The 24,506-nt window shown below is 41.2% G+C and overlaps 1 protein-coding gene across 1 annotated transcript in view; it reads left to right on the top strand.

The window, feature by feature from the left end:
• The window catches only part of LOC133229775 (uncharacterized), a 425,664-nt gene that overhangs the window by 387,574 nt on the left and 13,584 nt on the right, over positions 1-24,506 (top strand). The window lies entirely within an intron of this gene.

Raw genomic sequence — 24,506 nt, 5'->3', positions numbered from 1 at the left:
TTTTTTTTGTTTGTTTTTACAAACTCCAAAGTTTAAATCATATTTGACTAGGATCTTGATAGAAAAGATAGATTCTGTAAATCTTTATTAGAGGACTTGGCCCTAAAATGAAATTTCAGCATTCATATGTGTATATATGAATCATTCGGTGCCCTTTTCAATATAATTTGGCCTTTTTTGGTGTTTATGAGAAAATCATATTTTATAATGTGTGATTTCTATAAATTGCTTATTCTTATCTAGTTCCCCCAAAAGCACTGAGGTTATAATCACCTCGTGGTTTTCTATATATTTAAATATTTTTTCATTGAACTTTTAAAAATAAGTGATTGCTGTTTTATTAATGAGTGATAAATTATTCCTATATGATTTTGTTGACTCTTCCTTATTTGAACTCAATCTGGGTGAAGATGGTTGGTGGCTTCTCGCCAGCGAGGGTGGGAGGACAGGCCCGCTGCTCCTGCAGAAGCAGGGCCGTGTACTTTGGCTGCTCCCAGGGCTGCTGCGCCAGGCGCTGCCCCAGGGGAGCCCCATGAGGGCCGCCTGGTTTCCTGAGCACCACCCTACCCCACAGGTGCCCCAGCAGGAAGTCCCCCACCCACCCCCCTGGGCCCAGAAGTGTCTGAGGCCGAGGTCAGGCTGGGGAGCAGTCCCTGAAGGCCCTGGGCGTTGCTGGGGACTCCCGCAGCTGGGCACCAGGGTTCAATGGCATTAAATAGTTTCATAGAGCCTTATATTCTTTGTTTTAGGAATCTTTCAGCACAGGATAATGTAAAAATGAAAAAAGTTATAGTTTTTATAAATACAAATGTGCAAAAAATGTTTTAAATCCTGAAGTTTAGTACATGTGTAGTAATACTTTGCCCAGGCAACATTATGAGGATATATTGCAATATTTTTACCTAAGACATTAACAATTCCTTATCTGCAGATCTAGTATTTATTTTTTCTCGAAGATTAAAGTTGGAAATATAGCTCTAATGTCCTAATTAAATCTAATACCATATATTAAATAAGTAATTGCTCTAATATAATTCATGAATTTTTATCAAATACAAAATTCTATATAGACTTACCATATAAATACCTGCAAACATAGATAACTTGCAAGCTCCTTGCTCTGTTCTGCTTTTTTCTATTGTCAGTGGCAATGTGTAATTATTATCCTACTTTATGTAAGGCAAGTTCATTTTGTTAAACTAAATTTTTTTTCTACAAAATTTGTGTTTTGCTATTAGTATTCAGTTTTCTTTTTTTTAATAATTTGTATTTTTAGTTTTGGCTGTGGTGGGTTTCATGGCTGAGCGTGGGCTTTCTCTAGTTGTGGAGAGTGGCGGCTACTCTCTAGCTGCAGGTCACAAGTCTCTCACTGTGGAGCGTGGGCTCAGTAGCTGTGGCACACAGGCTTAGTTGCCCCATCATATGTGGAATCTTCCTGGACTGGGGATCGAACCTGTGTCCCCTGCATTGGCAGGCAGATCCTTAACCTCTGGACCACCAGGGAAGTCCTAGTATTCAACTTTCATCAGAATTTTATTCAGTAACATAATTTTTAGTGAGAACTGAATTAGTCACTGAACTATTTAGTGAGAACTGAATTATGGTCAACACCAAAATCAGATTGATTATATTCTTTCTTTGCAGGCAAAGATGGAGAAGTCAGCAAAAACAAGATCGGGAGCTGGCTGTGGCTCAGATCATGAGCTCCTTATTGCTAAATTCAGACTGAAATTGAAGAAAGTAGGGAAAACCACTTCTTCGCTTCCGGGTCCGTTGCCAGCTGCACACGCGCAAAACATATATATCAATATATCAATAGGAACATATATATCAATAATTACTTTAAATGTAAATGGATTATATGCTCCAACCAAAAGACACAGACTGGCTAAATGGATACAAAAAAGACCCATATATATGCTGTCTACAAGAAACCCACTTCAGACCTTAAGACACATGCAGACTGAAAGTGAGAGGATGGAAAAATATATTCCATGCAAATGGGAAGCAAAAGAAAGCTGGAATAGCAATCCTAATATCAGACAACATAGACCTTAAAATAAAGAAGATTACAAGAGATAAGAAAGAACACTCCATAATGATCAAGGGATCAATCCAAGAGAAACACATAATAATTGTAAGTATCTATGCACCCAACACAGGAACACCTCAATACATAAGAAAAACACTAACAGGCATAAAAGGAGAAACTAACAGTAACACAAAAATAGTAGGAGACTTCAACACCCCACTCACATGAATGGATAGATCATCAAAACAGAAAATTAATAAGGAAACACAAGTCTTAAGTGATACGTTAGATGAGATGGCTCTCACTGATATCTTCAGGACATTCCATCCAAATGCAGAAGAATACACCTTCTTTTCAAGTACACATGGAACATTCTCCAGGATGGACCACATCTTGGGTCACAAATCAAACCTCAGTAAATTTAAGAAAATTGAAATCGTATCAAGCGTCTTCTCCGACCACAATGCTATCAGACTAGATATCAATTACAAGAAAAAAACTGCAAGAAACACAAACACATGGAGATTAAACAACACGTTTCTAAATAACCAACAGGTTATTAAAGAAGTCAAAAGGGAAATAAAAAAAATTCTAGCATCAAATGACAATGAGAACACGAGAACTCAAAACCTATCAGTTCAGTTCAGTTCAGTACAGTTGCTCAGTCGTGTCTGACTCTTTGCGACCCCATGAGCTGCAGCATGCCAGGCCTCCCTGTCTATCACCAACTCCCAGAGTCCACCCAAACCCATGTCCATTGAGTCGGTGATGCCATCCAACCATCTCAACCTCTGTCGTCCCCTTCTCCTCCTGCCCTCAATCTTTCCCAGCATCAAGGTCTTTTCCAATGAGTCAGCTCTTCGCATCAGGTGGCCAAAGTATTAGAGTTTCAGCTTCAACATCAGTCCTTCCAATGAACACCCAGGACTGATCTCCTTTAGGATGGACTGGTTGGATCTCCTTGCAGTCCAAGGGACTCTCAAGAGTCTTCTCCAACACCACAGTTCAAAAGCAACCATTCTTCTGCACTCAGCTTTCTTTATAGTCTGACTCTCACATCCATACGTGACCTCAGGAAAAACCATAGCCTTGACTAGATGGACCTTTGTTGGCAAAGTAATGTCTCTGCTTTTGAATACGCTATCTAGGTTGGTCATAACTTTTCTTCCAAGGAGTAAGCATCTTTTAGTTTCTTGGCTGCAATCACCATCTGCAGTGATTTTGGACCCCAGAAAAATAAAGTCGGCCACTATTTCCCCATCTATTTGCCATGAAGTGATGGGACCAGATGCCATGATCCTCGTTTTCTGAATGTTGAGCTTTAAGCCAACCTTTTTCACTCTCCTCTTTCACTTTCATCAAGACTCTTTAGTTCTTCTTTACTTTCTGCCATAAGGGTGGTGTCATCTGCATATCTGAGGTTATTGATATTTCTCCCAGCAATCTTGATTCCAGCTTGTGCTTCTTCCAGCCCAGTGTTTCTAACGATGTACTCTGCATGTAAGTTAAATAAGTAGGGTGACAATATACAGCCTTGACGTACTCCTTTTCTTATTTGGAACCAGTCTGTTGTTCCACGTCCAGTTCTAACTGTTGCTTCCTGACCTGCATACAGATTTCTCAAGAGGCAGGTCAGGTGGTCTGGTATTCCCATCTCTTTCAGAATTTTCCACAGTTGATTGTGATCCACACAGTCAAAGGCTTTGGCATAGTCAATAAAGCAGAAATAGATGTTTTTCTGGAACTCTCTTGCTTTTTTGATGATCCAGTGGATGTTGGCAATTTGGTCTCTGGTTCCTCTGCCTTTTCTAAAACCAGCTTGAACATCTGGAACTTCACGGTTCACGTATTGCTGAAGCCTGGCTTGGAGAATTTTAAGCATTACTTTACTAGCATGTGAGATGAGTGCATTGTGTGGTAGTTTGAGCATTCTTTGGTATTGCCTTTCTTTGGGATTGGAATGAAAACTGACTTTTTCCAGGCCTGTGGCCACTGCTGAGTTTTCCAAATTTGCTGACATATTGAGTGCAGCACTTTCACAGCATCAACTTTCAGGATTTGAAATAGCTCAACTGGAATTCCATCACCTCCACTAGCTTTGTTGATAGTGATGCTTCCTAAGGCCCACTTGACTTCACATTTCAGGATGTCTGGCTCTAGGTGAGTGGTCACACCATTGTGATTATCTGGGTCGTGAAGATCTTGTTTGTACAGTTCTTCTGTGTATTCTTGCCACCTCTTCTTAATATCTTCTGCTTCTGTTAGGTCCCTACCGTTTCTGTCCTTTATTGAGCCCATCTTTGCATGAAGTGTTCCCTTGGTATCTCTAATTTTCTTGAAGGATCTCTAGTCTTTCCCATTCTGTTGTTTTCCTCTATTTCTTTGCATTGATCGCTGAGGAAGGCTTTCTTATCTCTCCTTGCTATTCTTTGGAACTCTGCATTCAAATGGGTATATCTTTCCTTTTCTCCTTTGCTTTTCATTTCCCTTCTTTCACAGCTATTTGTAAGGCGTCTTCTGACAGCCATTTTGCTTTTTTGCATTTCTCTTTCTTGGGGATGGTCTTGATTCCTGTGTCCTGTACAATGTCACAAACCTCCATTCATAGTTCATCAGACACTCTATCAGATCTAGTCCCTTAAATCTATTTCTCACTTCCACTATATAGTCATAAGGGATTTGATTTATGTCATACCTGAATGGTCTAGTGGTTTTCTCCACTTTCAGTCTGAATTTGGCAGTAAGGCTTTCATGATCTGAGCCACAGTCAGTACCTGGTCTTGTTTTAGCTGACTGTATAGCGCTTCTCCATCTTTGGCTGCAAAGAATATAATCAATCTGATTTCGATGTCGACCATCTGGTGATGTCCACGTGTAGAGTCTTCTCTTGTGTTGTTGGAAAAGGGTGTTGCTATGACCAGTGTGTTCTCTTGGCAGAACTCTATTAGCCTTTGCTAATAGAGTTGTGTATTCCAAGGCCAAATTTGCCTGTTACTCCAGGTATTTCTTGACTTCCTACTTTTGCATTCCAGTCCCCTATAATGAAAAGGACATCTTTTTTGGGTGTTAGTTCTTGAAGGTCTTGTAGGTCTTCATAGAACTGTTCAACTTCAGCTTCTTTAGTGTTACTGGTCGTGGCATAGACTTGGATTACTGTAATATTGAATGGTTTGCCTTGGAAACGTACAGAGATCATTCTGTCGTTTTTGAGACTGCATCCAAGTAAAACCTATGGGATACAGCAAAAGGAGTTCTAAGAGGGAAGTTTAAGCAATACAATTATACCTCAAGAAACAAGAAAAACATCCAATAGATATCCTAACTTTGCACCTAAAGCAACTGGAAAAAGAAGAAGAAAAAAAATTAGTAGAAGGAAAGAAATCATAAAGATCCTAGCAGAAATTAATGAAAAAGAAATGAAAGAAAGAATAGTAAAGATTAATAAAACTAAAAGCTGGTTCTTTGAGAAGATGAGCAAAGTTGACAAACCCTTAGCCAGACTCATCAAGGAAAAAAGAGAGAAAACTCAAATCAACAGAATTAGAAATGAAAAAGGAGAGATTACAACAGACAATGTAGAAATACAAAGGCTAATAAGAGACTATTATGAACAACTATATGGCAATAAAATAGACAACCTGGAAGAAATGGACAGATGCTTAGAAAAGTTCAATCTTCCAAGATTGAACCAGGAAGAAATAGAAATTGTGAACAACCCAATTACAAGCACTGAAATTTAAGCTGTGATAAAAAGTCTTCCAAAAAACAAAAGCCCAGGGCCAGATGGCTTCACCAGAGAATTCTATCAAACATTTAGAGAAGAACTAATGCCTATCCTTCTAAAACTCTTTCAAAAAATGTCAGAAGAAGGAACACTTCCAAATTCATTCTGTGAGTAAATGAATTTGATCTATTCATTTGATACCAAAAGCAGACAAAGACAACACAGAAAAAGAAAACTACAGGCCAATATCACTGATGAACATAGATGCAAAAATCCTCACCAAAATTCTAGCAAACAGAATTCACCAACACATCAAAAAGCTCATACACCATAATCAAGTTTGGTTTATTCCAAGGATGAAAGGATTCTTCAATATACAGAAATCAATCAATGTGATACACCATATTAACAAATTGAAAGATAAAAACCACATGATCATCTCAGTAGATATAGAAAAAGCCTTGGACAAAATTCAGCACTTATTTATGATTAAAACTCTTCCAAAAAAATGGGCATAGGAGGAACCTACCTCAACATAATAAAGTCCATATATGATAAGTCTACAGCAAACATTATTCTCAATGGCAAAAAACTGAAAGCATTCCCCATAAGATGAGGAACAAGACAAGGGTGTCCACTTTCACCAGTATTACATAATTCTGGAAGTCCTAGCTACAGCAATCAGAGAAGAAAAAGAAAGAAAATGAATCCAGATTGGAAAATAAGAAGTAAAGCTCTCACTGTTTGCAGATGACATGATACTGTACATAGAAAACCCTAAAGAAAGTATCAGAAAATTACAAGAGCTAATCAGTGAATTTAGCAAAGTTGCAGGCTACAAAAGCAATACACAGAAATCATTTGCATTTCTATATCCTAACAATGAAAAATCAATAAGAGCAATTAAGGAATCAACCCCATTCCCCATTGCAACAAAAAGAATTAAATATCTAGGAATAAACCTACATAAGGAGACAAAAGAACTGTACACGGAAAATTATAAGACACTAATGAAGGAAATCAAAGATGACATAAACAGATGGAGAAATATTCCACGTTCCTGAGTAGGAAGAATCAATATTGTGGAAAATGACAACACTACCAAGTGTAATCTACAGATGCGGTGTGATCCCTATCAAATTATCAATGGCAGTTTTCACAGAACTAGAACAAAAAAAGAATCACAGTTCATATGGAAACACAAAAGACCATGAATAGCCAAAGCAGTCTTGAGGAAGAATAGAGCTGGAGGAATCAAGCTTCCTGACTTCAGGTTATATTACAAAGCTACAGTCATCAAGACAGAATGGTACTGGCACAAAAACAGAAATTTAGACCAATGGAACAAGACAGAAAGCCCAGAAATAAACGCATGCACCTTTGGGTACCTTATTGTTGACAAAGGAGGCAAGAATATACAACGGGACAAAGACAGCCTCCTCAATAAATGGTGCTGGGAGAACTGGACAGCTACATGTAAAAGAATGAAATCAGAACACTTCCTAACACCATACACAAAGATAAACTCAAAATGGATTCAAGACCTAAATGTAAGACCAGAAGCTGTAAAACTCTTAGAGGAAAACATAGGAAGAACACTGGATGACATAAATCAAAACGAGATCCTGTATAACCCATCTCCTAGAGTAATGGAAATAAAAATAAAAGTAAACAAGTGGGACCTGATTAAACTTAAAAGTTTTTGCACAGCAAAGGAAACTATAAGCAAGGTGAAAAGACGACCCTCAGAATGGGAGGAAATAGTAGCAAATGAAACAACTGACAGAGGATTAATTTCCAAAATATACAAGCAGCCCATACAACTCAATACCAGAAAAACAAACAACCCAATCAAAAAATCGGGAAAAAAACCCAAACATACATTTCTCCAAAGAAGACATACAGATGGCTAACAAACACATGAAAAGATGCTCAACATCGCTCATTATTAGAGAAATGCAAATCAAAACTGCAATGAGATATATCACCTCACACGGGTCAGAATGGCCCTCATCAAAAAGTCTACAAACTATAAATGCTGGAAAGGATGTGGAGAACTGTTGGTGGGAATGTAGATTGATACAACCACTATGGAAGATGGTATGGAGTTTCCTTAAAAAACTAGGAATTAAAAAAACCACCATAGGACCCAGTAATCCCACTCCTAGGCATATACCCTGAGGAAACCAAAATTGAAAGAGACACATGTATCCCATTGCTTATTGCAGCTATTGCTAGTTACAATAGCTAGAACATGGAAGCAACCCAGACATCCATCGACAGATGAACGGATAAGGAAACTGTGGTACATATATACAATGGAATATCACTCAGCCATAAAAGGGAATGCATTTGAGTCAGTTCTAATGAGGTGGATGAACCTAGAACCTATTATACAGAGTGAAGTGAGCCAGAAAGAGAAAGATAACTACTGTATTCTAAGACATATATACAGGATCTAGAAAAATGGTACTGAAGAATTTATTTACAGGGCAACAATGGAGAAACAGACATAGAGAATAGGCTTATGGACATGGGGAGAGGGGAGGAGAGGGTGAGACGTATGGAAAGAGTAATATGGAAACTTACATTACCATATGTAAAATAGACAGCCAAGAAGAATTTGCTGTATGGCTCAGGAAACTCAAAGAGGGGCTCTGTATCAACCTAGAGGGGTGGGATGGTGAGGGAAACGGGAGGAAGGTTCAAAAGAGAGGGGATATATGTATACCTATGGCTGATTCTTGTTGAGGTTTGACAGAAAACAGGAAAATTCTGTAAAGCAATTATCCTTCAATAAAAAATAAATTAATCTTTTTTTTAAGTTCATGAAGGTTTGAAGTACTCTAACAGGAAAATTTTGGGGGGAATTTGGACAAAAATCTCTCACTTTGCAGCTTTTTTGGTGTGTGTATATATAGTGTTTAATTATATACAACAAGAAATTTGCTATTTTACTACAAGTATACAATTAAGTGGCATTAAATATAATTGAAACCTTTTGCATCTACCACCACTAGCTTGAGAAAAAGATCAAGCCAAATGGAAAATACATACCCATAAAGCAATTACTGCCCCATCTTCCCTTGGTTCAGGCTCAGGAAAATCTCTAATCTACTTTCAGTTGGTGCAAGTTTGTCTATTAAAGATATTTCTTTTTTTTTTTTTCTTCCAATTTTATTTTATTTTTAAACTTTACATAATTGTATTAGTTTTGCCAAATATCAAAATGAATCCGCCACAGGTATACATGTGTTCCCCATCCCGAACCCTCCTCCCTCCTCCCTCCCCATACCATCCCTCTGGGCCGTCCCAGTGCACCAGCCCCAAGCATCCAGCATCATGCATCGAACCTGGACTGGCAACTCGTTTCCTACATGATATTTTACATGTTTCATTGCCTATTAAAGATATTTCTGATAAGAGGCATCATACATTATCTTTCCTTTTATGTCTTGCTTTAATTGTTTAGGCTGTTTTCAAGGTTTATCATATTGCAGCTTGTGTCAGAACTACACTGCTTTTTATTACCAAATGATATTCCATTGTATGTATGTACCACATGTTAGAAATCCATTCATGTGCCAATGGACACTTGAGTTGTTTACACTTTTTGGCTATCATAAATGACACTGTTATGAACACTGGTGAACAGGAATGTGTTTGAATCTGGGCTTTCAATTCTTTCAGGTGTATCCCCAGCAATGAGGTTCCAGCTCTGGAGCCTGGAGTGACCCATGAACCAGCTCCAGCCTATCTTGGCTGCTATTAGGAGCCCCTGGAAAACGTTGATTTAGAGAAACACCCATGGAGGAGAGGGTCTTTGTGGGAACATAACAGTCCAGAAGGGAAATTCCAGCTCATCACTGGAGAAAAGAAAAATGAACACTGAGCACATTGAAGAGAGTAAGAGAATCAGTTTGACTCTCCTGTCAACCCACCCCTTAAGTAGTACAACCAAGTTCCAAGAGAGGCCTTCTCAGTTGCAATTTCTCCTGTAGGGGGGAGGAGAGCATGTGAGGAAGTGCCTGCTCCCCCAGCTGCTCAGGATGCTCAGTTCTTATTCCAAGGAGGCTCATGTCTCTCTCATCTTAATCAGAGTGTTAAGGTGTGAAGCTACAAGATTAAGGGCTGGGGAGTGTCTGGGAGAACAGCTCAGGACAGAACATATAAAAAGGGACTCAAGGATTTCCCTGGGGGTCCAGTGGTTAACACTCCACACTTCAAAAGCAGGGTGCATGGGTCCAATCCTGGTCAGGGAACTAAGATCCCACATGCCACGGGCAGCAAGGACAATTTCAATAAAAGCCCTCATATCCCCCATCTTACATAACATTTCTATGTAAAATGTTATATTTCTACTTCTGTGTGCACTACACCATGCTCACCACCAAAATTTAAAATCCATTTATCACACACTGTGGATCCCTTTTACCCATCTCTCCCTCCCACCCCACCTCTTCCCTTCTGGTAATTGCTAATCTGTTCTCTGTCTATGCATTTTTGTTTTTCTTTGGTGTGTTAATTTATTTTTTTTCCCATTCCATATGTGAGAAGAATCTTATTTTATTGTCTTTCTCCATCTGAATTATTTCACTTAGTACAAAATCCTCAAGGTCATCCAAGTCATCACAAGTGACAATATTTCAAATTTTTATGGCTTAGTATTAGCAGTATTCCATTGTGTGTGTGGCTTTTCAGAGTCTATTGTGTTTCCATACAATCCTAGTGTTTTTTTTTTTTTTTAACAAAGAACTTATACAACCTTGCAGGGGGGGTTTGCCTGTAGAAGCCCCCACCCCAAGTTTGTAGTCTGGCAGAACACCATTCAAGTACCTCTTGGATCAGTGCCACCCCTGCCACAGTCCTAATCAACCCCAAATAAACATCTCTTTATTTCAATCAGGTCTCTGTTCGTGAAAATTTTGGTTAGCACTCCTCACCTCCTTAGAATATTTGCTGAACTATCGTCTTCCCTATCTCCTAAGTTGTAGTCCTCAGTTCGGCTTGAATAAAACTGTTTCCTGTTCCTACTGTGTGCTGTGTGTGCTAAGTCACTTCAGTCATGTCCCACTCTTTGCAACTCTCTGGACTGTAGCCTGCCAGGCTCCACGGTCCTTGGGATTCTCCAGGCAAGAATGAGCGGATTGCCATTTCCTTCTCGAGGGGATCTTCCCAACCCATGGATCAAATCTGCGTCTCTTATGTCTCCTTCACTGGTAGCCAGTTCTTCACCAGGGGCACCAGTGATTATTTCTGTTGACACTAGATAATGAGACAACAGCATTGTTTTTCACTTGTTAGATCTCAGTTTTTCTGTCCTGCTCCATGTTGCGTGAGTCTTTAAAAAATATTTCACAGGAAAATTGTTCCCAAGGTATTTCTGTAATTTTCAATAGAAACATTATAATCAATATTAATTGCTTTCAATGAGTTGTACAATCTGCAACTATTTTTCAAAGATAATTTCAACTCCCTCTGAAAGTATTGTCACTGAAATGACAGGTGGCAGGATAATCACTTCCCAGTAAGGAGATGACATCACAGTATTCCAAACCTTTATCTTGGTTGGGCTCAGATGCCCTTTCCACATCTGCACAGATGTTGTCTGGGAGCACACAGTCCTGATTGAGAATGTTATTTGGTAAGTGTCTCTTTTATAGTCAAGGGTCAGATTCACAGGATAACCATAGCACAGAAAATTCAGTTTAAAACACCAATATAAATCAGCTTCTCTCTCATGTTTCCGGGGGTTGGAACACAAGTATACCTCTGTATCCAGCGAGGAATTATGCTTCCTGCACACATTTGATGCATTCCTCCTCTACCCACTCCTCTGCTGCCTGATGTCTCTCCCCTTTCCTCACATTTTCAGTTTCTATGAAATCTTCCTTCATGTTTCTTTGACTAAAGATGCCGAAGCTCTCACCATCCACTAAAGACTTCACTCAGCAGGCAAGTGCCCAGCAACTGGATAACAATGCTGATCTCCCAGCTCTGAGTAGTGAATTGCCTGAGGTCTGACTGAGAGGATGGAATGCACAGGTGGTTTTGTTGTATTTTCTTGTTAGCCTGTGTGGTAAAGGGGGGGTCTTTATAATAGAGTTCTCTCATCAGCTAGAGTGCTCACATTTATCTCCTGTTTAGAGAACTGAAAGCTTTATCATTCTTCATGTAAGGAAATGAAGTCTTTATCTTAAAAGAAATTCTCTCTAATGATTGTGGGGTTTGGACAAAAAAAGATGAATGAAAGCGTTCACTATCTTAGGATAGTAATATTACCCTAACATGTAATGTGACTGTTCCAGGAAGGGGGACCACTTCCAGGACCTGAAACTGGGCTCTTGTCTAACACTCGGAAATGAATTGTCCCAGGAGACACATATGCTGACAAAGCAAGAGATTTCATTGGGAAAGGGTGCCCGGGTGGAGAGCAGGAGGGTAAGGGAACCCAGGAGAACCGCTCTGTCGCATGGCTCACAGGCTCAGGTTTCATGGTGATGGGATTAGTTTCCCGGTTGTCTTTAGCCAATCCATCTAACTCAGAGTCCTTCCTGCTGGTGTGCGCCTTGTTCAGCCAAGATGGATGTCAGCAAGAAGGACTCTGGAACGTGGTCAGACATGTGGTGTCTCCTTTTGACCTGGCCGTCTTGGGGGGACGTTTACACCCTGTCTGTGAGGATGTTCAGGCAGCAGGAAAGTATGAAGTTTTAAAATTTACAATAGAGACAGCCAGGTTTAGGGTGTTTTTTTTAATTTTTCTTCTTTTTTTTTGTTGCACTGCACAGCGTATGGAATATTCACTGGACTGACAGGGACGTCCGAGCCATTTTTTTTGTTTGTTTGTTTTTACAAACTCCAAAGTTTAAATCATATTTGACTAGGATCTTGATAGAAAAGATAGATTCTGTAATTCTTTATTAGAGGACTTGACCCTAAAATGAAATTTCAGCATTTATATGTGTATATATGAATCATTCCATGTCCTTTTCAATATAATTTGGCTTTTTTTGGTGTTTATGGAAGATCATATTTTATAATGTGTGATTTCTAGAAGTTGGTTATTCTTATCTAGTTCCCCCCAAAAGCACTGAGGTTATAATCACCTCTCGGTGTCCTACATATTTAAATATTTTCATTGAGCTTTTATTTGTATTGAATAAGTAGTTGCTGTTTTACTAACGAGTGATAAATTATTCCTATATGATTTTGTTGACTCTTTCTTATTTGAAATCAATCTGGAATTGAGATGGTTAACGGCATCTCACCAGCAAGGGTGGGAGGACAGGCCCGCTGCTCCTGGAGAAGCAGGGCCCTGTACTTTGGTTGCTCCCAGGGTTGCTGCGCCAGGCGCTGCCCCAGGGTGAGACCAGGAGGGTGGCCTGGTTTTCGGAGCAGCCCCACACCCCATAGGTGCCCCAGCAGGAGGTCCCCCACCCGTCCCCCTGGGCCCAGAAGTGCCTGAGGCCGAGGTCAGGCCGGGGAGCAGCCCCTGAAAGCCCTGGGCATCGCTGGGCACCTGGGCACCAGGGGCCACCTGCATTAAATGTTTTCATTGAGCTTTATTTTCTTTGCTTTAGGAATTTTTCAGCACAGGATATTATAAAAGTGAAATAAGTTATAATTTTTATAAACACAAATATGCGAAAAATATTTTAAATCCTCAGGTTTGGTACATGTGTAGTAACACTTTGTCCAGGCAACATTGTGAGGATATATTGCAACATTTTTACCTAAGACAGTAAAAATTTCTTATATGCAGATCTAGTATTTATTTTTTTCTCTGAGATTAAAGTTGGAAATATAGCTCTAATGTCCTAATTAAATCTAATACCATATATTAAATAAGTAATTGCTCTAATATAATTCATGAACTTTTATCATATATAAATTTCTATATAGACTTACCATATGCTGCTATTGCTAAGTCACTTCAGTCATGTCGGACTCTGTGTGACCCCATAGACGGCAGCCCACCAGGCTCCCCGGTCCCTGGGATTCTCCAGGCAAGAACACTGGAGTGGGTTGCCATTTCCTTCTCCAATGCATGAAAGTGAAAAGTGAAAGTGAAGTCGCTCAGTCATGTCCGACTTTTAGCGACCCCATGGACTGCAGCCCACCAGGCTCCTCTGTCCATGGGATTTTCCAGGCAAGAGTACTGGAGTGGGGTGCCATTGCCTTCTCCGGACTTACCATATAAATAGCTGCAAACCATAGACAACATGCAAGCTCCTTGTTCTGTTCTGCTTTTTTCTATTGTCAGTGGCAATGTGTAATTATTACCATACTTTATGTAAGGCAAGTTCACTTTGCTAAACTAAATTTTTTTTTTACAAAATTTGTGTTGTTTTGATATTAGTATTCAATTTTCATTGGAATTTGTATTCAGTAACATATTTCTTAGTTACTGTAGGAGAAATGCTTGATATTTACCCTTAATAAGTTTTCTGAACAATGAACTGTTTCCTTAAGCTCTTCTAGCATTAACTTTTGCAATTAATTTTATATCATTTAGAGATATTTAGTTTACCTGAGTCCACTTTTTAGAGTTACTACTGTATGAAAACTGTGCAAAAGTAGCTTCTTTAGTGGAATTTGGTGACATCTGAGTTCTATTTCCCTCCATCCTGTGTATGACAAGCAGTTTCAGGATTGTCTTGGAAAGTTCCTGTCCTAAGGGTTAAGTAAGCTTGCTTTTCCCCCTCCCCTCAAGACATTGTGTTTACTTATACTGGGACATATATTGAGTCCATAAACTGGGTGTTAGAGTTAGGCATTGTTGTAGGGTTGTCCAAAATTTCCAGATTCTTTTGAATAGGAAGTGAAATGAAATACATGTCAGTTTAAAATCTAATACTGTATGTGTATTTCCTGTTACCAAATGTCAATTTTAACTTTTATTCAAATTCGTTGGCTTTTTATTGGCATTTATTTTGTTGTTGTTCAGTCACTCAGTTGTGTCTGAATCTTTGTGGCCCCTTGGACTGCAGCACGCCAGCTTCCTTGTCCTTCATCATTTCCTGGAGCTTGTTCAAACTCGTGTCCATCGGTTCAGTGATACCGTCCAACCATCTCCTTCTCTTTCACCCCTTTCTCCTCCTGCCTTCAATCTTTCCCAGCATCAGGGTCTTTTCCAATGACTTGGCTCTTCACATCAGGTGGCCAAAGTATTGGAGCTTCAGCCTCAACATCCGTCCCTCCAGTGAATATTTAGCATTGATTTCCTTTCGGATCATCTGGTTTGATCTCCTTGCAGCCCAAGGGAATCTCAAGATTCTTCTCCAACACCACAGTTTAAAAGCACCAATTCTTCAGTGCTCAGCCTTCTTTATGGTCCAACTTTCACATCCATACATGACTATGGGAAAAACCATAGCTTTGACTATAGGGACCTTTGTCGGCAAAGATTTTATCTCCCATAAATACTTGTTCCCATTGATACTAAGTATTTGATTCCGAGATATTCTGCCACTACATTATAGTGAAGTATAGAGGTAATATGTAATGTTTATTTGCAAGTAGTTTTACCTTCATACTATCTCCTTAAGGATATACAGTCAAACTTTTGTATTTTCAAGTCACTTGAGGTGTTACCCTTACACATAGAGACCACAATTCATTTTTTTAAATTTGTAAACTTAGTGTCTTTAAAACATCTACTTTGCTTTAATCGGAGAAGGCAATGGCACCCCACTCCAGTACTTTTGCCTGGAAAATCCCATGGATGGAGGAGCCTGGTGGGCTGCAATCCATGGGGTCGCTAGAGTCGGACATGACTGAGCGACTTCACTTTCACTTTTCACTTTCCTGCACTGGAGAAGGAAATGGCAACCCACTCCAGTGTTCTTCCCTGGAGAATCCCAGGGACGGAGAAGCCTGGTGGGCTGCCGTCTATGGGGTCGCACAGAGTCGGACACGACGGAAGCGACGCAGCAGCACTTTGCTTTAATATTGTTTTATAACTATGTGAAATATGCACACTTGTACAAACAAAACATTCTAACCAATTTTTTTTTTCCGTCAACGTCTAGCTTTAGGATTTGCCTGGTGGTCCAGTGGTTATGATCCACCTGCCAGTGTCGGGGACACAGGTACAATCTCTGGTCCAGGAAGATCCCAATGCTGTGGAGTAACTAAGCCCATACAACTACTGAATCCCACAACCTAAACCTGTTCTCCTCAAGAAGAGAAGACACTACAGTGAGAAACCCCTGGGCCACAATTAAGACCCAGTGCAGCCAAAAATAAAAAAATTAAAAAAAAAAAAAAACTTCTGGTGAATGAGAAAAAAAGGTCTAGCTTTAAATTCTCCCCTACTCTATACAAATACATGTTCCTTGTCTGTATAGTCATTACTCCATACACTTGGGAATACTCAAGTACACTCTACACACAGTTTTGTACCCAGTTTTTCAATGCATCCGGGTCATAACTATAGATAAGAGGGGTAGAGAACCTTTTCACTCAAACATGTACAAAACTCCATTGCTCATTCAGGGCCTAATGTATTCACCCATATCCTAGAAATAGACATTACACATTACCAAGTAGAACCAGGATCTTCAGGAGTAAAATCTCCACCCATAAACAGATATTTGATGCTCATCTAAACTGGGAAAGGATGTATCAGCCTTAGCATTGGAGAATACTGGGCATGGTGGTGGTGGGAATAGATTTGTTTTTTTGTTGTTGTTGAGCTACTCATTTCTCAGGTTCCAACTAAAATAAGTGTCCCATAGATACCAATATGATGGCTTATTCAAAGTGGGAAATGGGAATTGTGTTAGTCATTCAGATGGGAGCGGGGTTCCTTGGGAACTCATTCCTCCTTTGTCTTTATAACTTCATTCTGCTCAGTGGATGCAAGGTGAGACCCACAGACTTGATTCTCAATCAACTCGTCTTAGCCAACTCCTTGGTGCTTTTGTCCAGAGGGATCCCTCATACAATGGCAACTTTTGGATCCAGGAATTTCCTGAACGAGGCTGGATGTAAATTTCTCTTCTATTTTCAAAGAGTGGTCAGAGGGATTTGCCTTAACATGACCTGCCTCCTCAGTGGCTTCCAAGCCATTAGGCTTTGTTCCCATTTCTCTAGGCGGCTGGAGCTCAGTAAGAGATCACCAAAGTGTATTGCATTCTGCTGCTTCCTTTGCTGGATCCTGAATCTTTTAATAAATGTCTGTATTCCTTTCCATGTGACTAGTCCAACTCACAATGAAAACCTTAGTGTAAAGGTGAACTATGGATACTGTTCCACATTGAGTCCAAACAGAAATTTAAGGCTTGTATATCCGGCCATATTCTTCACAATAGACTTTATATGTTTGAGTCTTCTAGTCTGGACTAGTGGCACAATGGTGGTTTTCCTGCTCAGGCACAAGCAGCGAGTCCAACACATTCACGGCAACAGCCATTCTTCCAGAGCTTGTGCTGAGGCGAGAGCCACATCTACCATCTTGATCCTTGCGAGCTCCTTTTGCTCATTGTACTCACTGTCTGCTTTTTTGTCCATTTGGATGAGTCTAGTTGCTATTCCAGGCCAGTGGCTGGTAGACATCTCTATATTTTTGTCTATGTGTTTCCCAACAGTCAGCCCCTTTGTGCTTATTTGCAGTGATACTCGTGTTACTCATAATATATTTACTTCATCTTCTAGGCAAGGAAAACACTTTTTGCTAATTTGGCTGTAACCAGTTGACTCTATTCTCTACAGAAAATTCAATTTCTTTCCCTCATCTGTTTATATTTAGTATACTAAAATTTTTCATACTGCACTTCCCAGTTTTTTCCCTGAATTTTATTTTGAAGCTTCTAGCACTAGAATTGGAAATTATGCTCGATATGTTTTCAATGTTTTTAAAATTACTCAGTATCAATTTGTGTTCCAGCATGTGGTCCATACTAGAAAATGTTCCACGTGCATATGAGAAGGTGTGATTTGTTGCTTTTGGATAAAATGCTCAATAAATATCAATGAAGTACACCTGGTCTAATGTGTCATTAAAAGTATATGTTTCCTTATTGATTTTCTGTCTGGATGATCTGCCCATTGATGAAAGTGGGGTGATAAACAACCCCCATTATTACTGCATTAATGTCAAGTTCTCCCTTTATGGCTGTTAGTATTCACCTTGTATATTGAGGTCCTCCTATATTGGTGCATCTATATTTACAATTGTTATATATTCTTAAATTGATCCCTTAGTAATTATGTAGTGCCCTCCTTGGTCTCTATACCAGTCTTTAATTTAAATTCTATTTTGTCTGATATCAATATTGCTACTCCAGCTTTTTTTTTAGTTTTCATTTGTGTGGAATACTTTTTTCCATCCCATCACTTTCAGCCTATGTGTACATCCTTAGATCTAATGTGTGTCTCATAGACAGCATATATATGGGTCTTGTTTCTGTATCCATTCAACTAGTCTACGTGTTTTGGTTGGAACATTAAATCCACTTACATTTAATGTATTTATTGGTATGTCTGTTATTATTGCAACAATTTTCGGATTATTTATAAAAGAGTATATTTTATGCAGATGGAACCAGTTAGGTCCTAAATGTTTATGTGTGTAAGAGGTCTAATATTGTTGGTGAATATTTATACACTCAAAACTAGCTGTGCTCGCTTCATAAACAGAAAAGTTCATGAAGAAGGGAGAAAAAGATGGCAGAGGAGTAGGTGGACATGGAGTACATCTCTCTCCATGGATACATGAGAAATACACCTTCAGACACAGATGTGCAGGCAGAACACCAGCTGAGAGCAGACAAGAGTACTTGACCAGTGGAAAAGACTATACAGAACCATGCAAAACTTGGTAGGACAAAAGTACTAGGCAGGGAAACAGAGGTGTTAGTAGGACTTGACCTGCCCTTGGCAGGTGGGGAACTGAGGCAGGGGTCTGATCCCCACAGCGGGGCAATTGTCTGAGTCAGAGGACAAACATTTAAGGTTGAGAGTGAAACACCTAAATTTAAGGTTTAGGTGAGCACCTAAATGGAATGAGAATCAGACAGTCCTTGCCACAGCCATACATACACCAGGCAGGAACGCGGGTCTCCTGGAAGGGACAGAGATTGGGAGCTGAAGTTTAGGGATCGTGGAGCAATCCCAGAGTGAGGGCTGCTGCTGACTGTGGAAAGACAGGTCGAGGGGATGTGAGGGAAGAGATCGTGGTGGGAAATGCTTGGTGGGCTACCTGGAAACAAGGCGATACTGCTGAGTCATGCGTAGGGGGTGGAGCCATCACCATAGCCTCTCTCCACACACCAGCATCAGCAGCTGAACAATGGAGAGGCTGTCCCATCAAACGTCTGACGCACTGAACTACAGAGTAGGACCCCACCCAGGGTGCCCCTTTAAGTGCCTAATGCACCGATTTACAGAGTAGGACCCCAGTCAGGGCATCCCCTCTATGTGCCTGACGCACCCAACAACAGAGAAGGACCCCAGGCAAGGAAGCCCTCTAAGTGCCTGAATGGGCAGAGTTATAGAGAAAGATTGGCCAAAGAGGCCTTCTGATCGCCAGCTACAAGAGGCTTGAAAAAGACTCTGATAGGGCCATAACTTCTGCCACGGAGGCAGTCCGTGTCCCTGAACACTTGGCGCCACCAGAGTCCCCACAAGCCAAGCACTGCCACCACCTTCATGCTCAACTCTCACTGGGGCAGAGCTGCCACAGGCAGGAAAAAAAAAAAAAAAAAAGCCTTGTATTTATGCACTTCAGTAGTGTCACGCGAGTGTATGTTCCTCGGTTCTTTGTCTCATCACAACAAAGATTTGGAGTGATGGACATTAAAGCCCCCTCAGCGTGTCACAGCTCTCAGGTCTTGGATAGACCATGATATAGCTCTCAGGTCTTGAAAGGACCATGTTATAGCTCTTAGACAAATCAGTGTTACAGCTCAGTGTTACAGTTCTATTTTATTTAGAAGATAGCAGGAAAATCCATCTCTGAGGCGTGAGGGCACGTGGATCCAAAGACGAGAAGAGTGCCCCAGCGCGCGGGAGAGAGAGAGCTAGCTTTGGCTCCTCTTTTTATACGTTTTTCTCTCCCTGGGCCTGTCCTATGTAAATTGGGCCAGCCAGGAGTGTTGTTTGTTTTACCTGAGGCCCTCACTCCAGTCCTCGGACCTTCCTTTGTTCTATTTTCGCGGGCTTTTCCCTTCCTTGTCTTTTAGCCACCAGCATTTTGGACTCCTTTTCCCTATTCTACCTACCTAACAAGAGTGTGCAACTCTTTGTGACCCTGTAGACTGGCCTGCCAGGCTTCTCTGTCAGAGAGGGGGGTTCTACAGGCAGGAATACTGAGCATATTGGCCAATATTGGTTGACATATCCATCTAGAGCACTGTATTTCCTGCTGCCCTAGCCGCCAACCTTCCTGAGTACGTGGTGCTGCCAGAAACACTGCCACCCTAGCAGCTGCACCACTTCCACACTTGGCCTTCACAGGGGCAAACCCAAGCCCTTCAGGGCAGCCTCAGAAGCTAAACCCCAGGGGATAACCCACATGCAGAGGTGAAAATAAAACCACAATTGAAACCCAGGGGCAGTGTGGCTACGGAAGAAGATTCAAAACCTTCTGACAAGCTGTACAAGCTGCGGATTAAATCCACACGATCAATTAGGCAGACTCTGTATCTATGACATATATAAAAGGACATTAAGAGCTCCCACAAAAGAAAACACAGTAGCTCTGATAGCTGTGGTCATTGGAGGCAAGAACACACAGGAGTAGGACCAGATTAGAATCTGAGCTGCCCCCACAGCAGGTCCAGAGATAACAGAGTGTTGGAGGGCATCCTAGGGAGGTAAGGTGGACTGTGATTCCCAGAACTGGAAATGACTCTGACAGCAGTGACTCAATAAAAACATTTATTATTCTTATTTTTTGACTGGATGATCTGCCCACTGATGAAAGTGAAGTGATAAACAACCCCCATTATTATTGTGTTAATGTCAATTTCTCCCTTAATAGCTGTTAGCGTTCACCTTATATATTGAGGTCCTCCAATGTTGGGTGCATCTATATTTACCATTGTTATATATTCTTGAATTGATCCCTTATCATTAGGTAGTGCCTTCTTTTATCTCTATTTCAGTCTTTAAAGTCTGTTTTGTCTGATGTGAACATTGCTACTCCAGCTTTCTTTTAATTTCCATTTGTGTGGAACACTTTTTTCCATCCCATCACTTTCAGTCTATATGCATCCCTAGATCTGATTTTTCTCTCGTAGACAGTATATATATGGGTCTTGTTTCCATTCTACACTGAATCCAGAAAGAATTAGAAGGTTTATATTCGTGGCTGTATTCTTCACAATAGACTTTACATGTTCAGGTCTCATGGTCTAGGCTAGTGGCTCCATGGTTGTTTTCCTGCACAATCACAAGCAGTGAGTCCAACACATTCACAGCAACTTCCAGAGCTTCTGCCACATCTACCATCTTTGTCCTTGTGAACTCCTTTTTCATCATTTACTCACTGTCTTCTCTTCTGTCCATTTGGATGAGTCTATTTGCTATTCCGGGCCAGTGGCTGGTAGATACCTCTATATTTTTGTCTTTATGTTTCCCAACAATCAGCCCCTTTGTGCTTATTTGCAGCGATACTCATATCACTCGTAATATATTTGCTTCATCTTCTAGGCAAGGAAAACCCTTTTTGCTAATTTGACTGTGACCACTTGACTCTATTCTCTATAGGATTTCAAATTATTTCCCCTTAACTATTAATATTTGGTTGACTAATATTTTTCAGATTCTTGATATGAAAGCAAATTCTATGTTGATAAGAACAACTAGGTCCTAAAATTCATATTCCAATAAAAGGCCTAATATTGTGGGTGAATATTTATACAATCAATCTAGCTGTTCTAACTTCATCAAAAAACAAAAAGTTCATGAAATTTGATATAGTGTAACAGTAAAATTGAACTTAAGAATTTGGACAAAAATCTCTCACTTAGCAGTTTTTTGGTGTGTGTGTATATACAGTGGTAAATTATATATGACAAGCACTTTGCCACTTTAATTTTCAAATATATAATTCAGTGGCACTAAATACATCTACAGTGTTTGGTATCTACTACCACTAAATTAAAAAAAATCAAACAAAATGTAAAATATGTTAATACTCATTCCCCTCTGTGGCCAACCCCTGGAAACCTCTAGTCTACTTTCAGTCTGTACAATTTGGCTATTCTAGTTATTTCTTATAAGTAAATTTGTATACTATCTTTTTATGTCTGGTTTTAATCATGTATTACATTTTGAAGGTTCATCATGTTGTGGCATGTATCAGAACTTCATTCCTTTTTATAACTGGATAATACTACACAGTATGAATGAACCACATTTTTAAACGCCATTCATATGTTAATGTACATTTAAGCTATTTCTGCCTTTTCCCTATCTCGAATAATGCTGCTATGAACATTGCTGCCCACAGATGTGTTTGAGTCCCTGCTTTCAATTCTTCGGGTGTATACCTAGGAGTGGAATTGCTGAACCCAGTGGCATTTCTGTGTTGTTTATGGGGAGCTGTGGAACTGGTTTTCATATTATTAAACTCGTTCTCACATTGCATCATTTTATATTCCCATCAGCAATGGGCAGTTGTTCCAATTTCTCCACAGCCTCATCAATACTTATTTCCCCTCTTTCCCTGGTAGATGTAGACTGGTATCGCAAGGTTTTAATTGGAATTTCCCTAGTGAACAGTGACGTTGACATATTAAGTAATTCAATCCTGTTTTTCATAATCCGTTTCCTCCCTATTTCCCCCTCTCTTCTGACCTCTCATCAGTGTACAAACGTGGACTGATACATACTTTCCTAACAGGAAAACTCTCTTCTGTCCACTACCTCCTCAAAGTGTTATCTATTTCCTGAGGCTCCCTGGCTCCTCTTCCCCACTGCCCATCCCAATCAGGTTAAATTCCTTCTTTCACAATCTCCCTTCCACTCCCCAAAGTCAGGGAGAGCCATCTTTCTTCCTGGAATAAACTGCATATTGCATACAGCAAAATCGATCTCCAACAGGATATGGGTACATCCCATTAGGAACAGAGGTAGTATATAATGTGACTTGAGCCTGTCATTTTGGGATTTTCTGCCCCGCTTTCAGCTCAGAAAACAATGTCCTTAACTCCAGTAAGTCTCTTTGAAGGCGCTTCTACTTCAAACCACATTTCTTCCAGGCTTTAAATTATTTGCAAGTTTCATGCTATACTCTGAATTTCCAAGTAGTCAGAGCTCAGGGCAGAGGATGGTTGCATTCCTGTATGGGCCTGACAGAAAATGGGATGCCAGCAAGGAAGATGTCTCAGAAATCTGCATGGGGCCACCAGGGTGTCTGGAATAAAACTAAACTGTGCCTGGTCAGGGTGACACTTCAAAAGGAGGCAGAAATTATTGCTTTTAGGGCTGAGAACTGACTGGAGGATGATCTGGCAATATTAGACCCACCAGAGTAGGGACACCTCCCTGAACACCTTAGGTATGGTCGGTGGAGACCCCAGAGAGGCTTCACTAAGGAGTAACAGGGTGGCATATATATATATATATGGACAGTAAAGAATCCGTCGGCAATGCAGGAGACCTAGGTTCGACCCCTGGTTTGGGAAGATTTCCTTGAGGAAGGCATGGCAACCCACTCCAGTATTCTTGCCTGGAGAAGCCCACGGACAGAGGAGCCTGGTGGGCTACACTTCATGGGGTCGCAAAGAGTCGGACACGACTGAGCGACTAAGCACAGCACCCTAAGTCACACAACACTGCTGAAGCAGGTGGAGGGGTCAGGAGGAAATGAGAGCAGCCCTGGCTCCCTGCATTTAGGTTTTGACGGTGTCCTACTGCCCCACAAGGGTTTCCCTACTTCCTGAATTCTCTTCAGGTACTTTATTATTTTCTCGTTAAATAACGGGAGGAATTATACTTTAACAGAATCCTCTATTGAACCGTATTGCTTTTCCAGACACCCCGACTTTGGGAAAATGTGCAGGTGAGGGAGATGAGGAGGACCACGGGCCGCCCACCCCGTCCACGGCTGGCCTCCCTCAGAAGGCCCCGGGCCCAGGCGCAGGCAGGTCTAGGGCCCTCCCAGCGCTCTACGCCGGGGGTAGGTTCTGGCCCAGGCTGTCCCTGCTATCGTTCCAAGGGAATCTAGTTAGTTCTTTTCTCCGGAAACAGACGCACTTGAAGGTAGGGAAGCCACTTGTGATCTGAGGTTGCATCCTGAAGAGGGCACCGTCGCCTAGACACAGTGGCGGCGGGAGGAGAGACAGGCTGGAACTTCAGACCCCATGGTGCCCACTGCCCGTGGGCTGACAGTAACTAAGGCAGAGAGCAGCGGGGCGCAGGAGCCCAACGAGACCCCCGGGGGGAATGGGCACTTTCCTCCCTGGCCCGAGTCTGCGTTCCTTTTCACCCAAGGGCTGAATTCCGACTTCCAGGAGCAGCTGCCAGGGGGCGCCCGCGGAGCCCCGCTAGCTGCCTTGGAGGCGTTCCGAGTGAGAGAGCGCAGAGCGGCTGGGACGCCCCGAGGGCCTCCAGGCACCGCAGAGGCTCCTCGGTTCTTCACGCTCTTCCTGGGAAGGTTCAGCCTGGAGCCCCCAGAAGGTTTCCCCCGGCCCCTCTGGGCTTCAGGCACGGGCTCTCCTGTGACGAAGGTCCGCACCCCTCCCCGCCCCTCTCAGAGGTCAAGCCCAGACCCCGGCCGCCGGCGACCAGTCCACGCGG

This window comes from Bos javanicus, chromosome 18, assembly GCF_032452875.1.
Source record: "Bos javanicus breed banteng chromosome 18, ARS-OSU_banteng_1.0, whole genome shotgun sequence".
Taxonomy (NCBI): Eukaryota; Metazoa; Chordata; class Mammalia; order Artiodactyla; family Bovidae; genus Bos; species Bos javanicus.
This window is presented reverse-complemented; position numbering and strand designations above follow the sequence as displayed.